Source organism: Chinchilla lanigera, unplaced genomic scaffold (genome assembly GCF_000276665.1).
Source record: "Chinchilla lanigera isolate Chin_1 unplaced genomic scaffold, ChiLan1.0 scaffold00001, whole genome shotgun sequence".
NCBI lineage: Eukaryota > Metazoa > Chordata > Mammalia > Rodentia > Chinchillidae > Chinchilla > Chinchilla lanigera.
In genome coordinates, this window is record NW_004955402.1 from 10702584 (window position 1) to 10705973 (window position 3390).

Sequence of the window (3390 nt, forward strand, 5' to 3'; positions counted from 1 at the left end):
TTTTTTGGTTTTTCTCCGGTACCGGGAACCGAACTCACGACCTTGCGCTTGCCAGGCAGGCGCTTTTGCCGCTGAGCTAAATCCCCAGCCCCCCCAGTGCCGGCTCTTGCTGAGCTCGGAAATGAGGCTTCCTCCTCGGCCCGGCCCCGCGGTGGCCTGGTCTCAGCTCTGTGGCTGCAGGAAGTCACGCGTCCTTCTCGGCCTGCTTGCATCCTGGCGGCCGGAGGATGAGGAGGAAGCGGCAGATGTCAGGCCGCAGTCTTTCAAGCTCCCAGCCGGCTCCGGGCTGTGCGGGGGGCCTTCGGCAAACAGCTTCCAAACGGCTCTGCTAGAACTCCGCGGGGTCTGAGACCATCCGTCACCCGGACTCGGGGGATTTATTTTTTCTTGTCGTTTTGCTAGGAAATGAAGTCAAGGGCGAGCTGTTCTCCACGGGTCTCTTCCGGCTGTGTGTGATGCCTGTGACAGCGGGGATGGGCCACCCAGGCCTCCTGGACATGGAGAGCTCGGTGCAGCCCCGCTGCTCAGGGCAGCGGCTTGTCTGCCCACAGCAGCCCGTGCCAGGGGTACGGTTGTCAGCTTCCAGCTCTCCTGCTCCGTGGGCCCCTGGAGTCCCTTTCCGGTGTCCTCGCCTGTGAGCGGGGCTGGCGCCTGCAGGCAGGAGGTCGCAGGTGGGGTTTGCGGTGTGCACAGCACGCCTGGCTCCAGGTGCTTACTTCAGCGCTGTCCCTGGAGTCCCAGAGGGGCCCAGGGTGGCGCCTGCCTGGACAGCTTTGCTTTGTTGGGGAATCACCTGGCGTCCCCCTGCCCTGCCCTCCCCACCTCGCCCCTTCTCCAGCTATTGAGGTTGGAGTCGGAAAAGGGGCCTCTGTTCTATTGGAAGCTGGTGTTTCCCAAAAGTAACTGACTGATTTCCAGGTCCCGGCTGCCCATGGCCTGGGAGTGTGGGAATCTGCAGACGAGCTAGGTGCTAAGACACACAACTCTGGCCGCTGCGGATGGAGAGGGCCACAGGCTGCATGTGAGACGCCAGCCCCACCTTCCTGGTTCCAGCAAAAGGCAGCTACCCTGGCAGGTCATTCCTATATGCAGCCTCCCTGGACTTAAAAAACAGTGGCTGTAGACGCAGGTGGTGGTACCTGCATGTAACCCTGGCACCTAGGAGGCTGAGGCAGGAGGATCATCATTGAATTTGAGGCCAGCCTGGGCTACATAGTGAGTTCAAAGCCATCCTGGACTATATAATGAGACTGTCTCAACAAAACAAAGAAACAAAGAAACAGAGTAGACCATAGCCAGAAAAAAAGTATCCAAATGAAACTGAAGTGGATTTGGGGTGTTTTCTTTCTTACTTGCTAAGGAAAACTTTTATTCTTTGCTTGCTGGTGTATCTGACCTGTAGTCCACAAGTTGGACATACCTGTGTTATAATAAAATTTTTTTAATTTAATTTATTTTATTTTTGAGACAAGGTCTTTTTTTTTTTGGTTTTTGGTTTTATTCTGGTACCAGGAATCGAACTCACAACCTTGCGCTTGCCAGGCAGGTGCTGTGCTGCTGAGCTAAATCCCCAGCCCCGAGACAAGGTCTTGCTATGTAGCACAGGCTGGCCTTGAGCTTATAGAGACCCTCCTGCCTCAGCCTGCCAAGTGCTTGGATCACGGGTGTGTGCCACCATGCCCCACAGAAAAAACACTTTTAAAAAGGAAGTTTTGTTACCTATATATGTTAACCATATTCTGTATTTTACATGTGGCTAAGACAATTCCTTTTCACTCAGTGTGTTCCAAGGAGTTGGGCTGTCCACCCCTGGGCCACAGATTGAACAGCCCGGAAGAATCTAGCACAAAGTAGGTCCTCAGTTAACACGAGCGTCTTTCTCACGTGGACAGTGGGGGGAGCTCTCTGGTTGGTGTTAGCGTCCTGAAGCTCAGAGCTGGAGTGCGGCGATGATCTCCCACCCGCCGGGCTCTGCGAGTTTGGAGCAGAGCTCAAGAAGGAGGGCAGCTCTGTGGCACGCGGGGCTGGCGCTGAGTTCTGAGTCCCCTTGCTGACGACCTGGAGGTGACGAGGTGGGAAGGAGGCGCCCAGGCGGCCAGGCAGTGGGGTTGGTGTGAACTAGCCAAGCGGCGGGTGCTGGAAGCCGTGGGCCAGGCGCCCGGTGACGGCCGAGGCCAGACTGGCGGCACGTACGAGCTGGCGGCCAGGAGAAGGGAGTGGGGGAGGGGCGGATGGCACCTGCTGTCCAGAGAGGGCCTCTGCCAGGGCCAGGACACAGGAGCCCGCGCCTCCGGGATCCCCTCTGTCCCCTCGGGATGTGACTCCTTCCATGGCTCCGAGGGAAGCAAGGAAGAGCTCTTCCTCTTCCTTCTCTTTCCCCTCTTCCTTTTCTGAGATGGGGTCTCCAACTGTGAGGGGCTCTGAACTCACTGTATAGCCCAGGCTGGCCTCAAGCTCACAGTGATCCTCCTGCCTCAGCCTCCCGAGTGCTGGGACTTAGATGTGCTACCATGTCCAGCCTGTGGGTTCTTTCTTTCTTTCTTTCTTTCTTTCTTTCTTTCTTTCTTTCTTTCTTTCTTTCTTTCTTTCTTTCTTTCCTCCCTCCCTCTTCTGTTTCTTCTTCTTTCTCTTTTTCTTCCTCTTCCTCTTCTTCTTTTGTGGCACTGAGGACTACAAAAAGGCCTTCACACGCAGATCCATCCCCAGCCGTTTCTGGATTTTGGAACAGGCTCTCTCTACATTGCCCAGGCTGGGCTCAAACTTGGAACCCATCTAACGGAACCTCCCAAAGTGCTGTGGTTACAGGTGTGTCCTATTGGGCTGGGAGTTCTGTACTTTGTATTTTGAAATAATTGTAGACTCACAAGAAATTTCATAAACACAGTAATACGGAGCCCTTCTATGGGTCAGCTTTTGCATTGCTGGGCCAAATACCCAACAGCCATGACGTCAGGGAGGACGGGGTTTGTGTGGGTTGAGCTTTCAGAGGGTGCAGTCCCTGGTCCGCCGGCTCTGAGGCCGAGTGTCTTGGTGGAAGGGTGTGGTGGAGCACTGCTGCCCACCTCATGGTGGCTGGAAAGCAGAGAAGGCTGGAGAGAGCCAGAGAGGAAAGAGCTGGGCGCCAGATGCAGTCCCCAAGGCCATGGCCTTGGGAGACCCCACAAGTGTGCTTTACTGATCTGCCCGGCACTTCCTAACCCAAATTGGCAATCACATTTTTGTTTGTGTTGAGACAGGGTCTTACTATGTAGTTTCAGCCGTCCTTGAGCTCACTGTATAGCCCAGACTGTCCTCACACTGACAACAATCCTCCTGCCTCGGCCTCGTGTTGCTGGGATCACAGGCGTGCGCCATCACACCCCGCTCACTGGACGCTCTTGGACGGAAGAA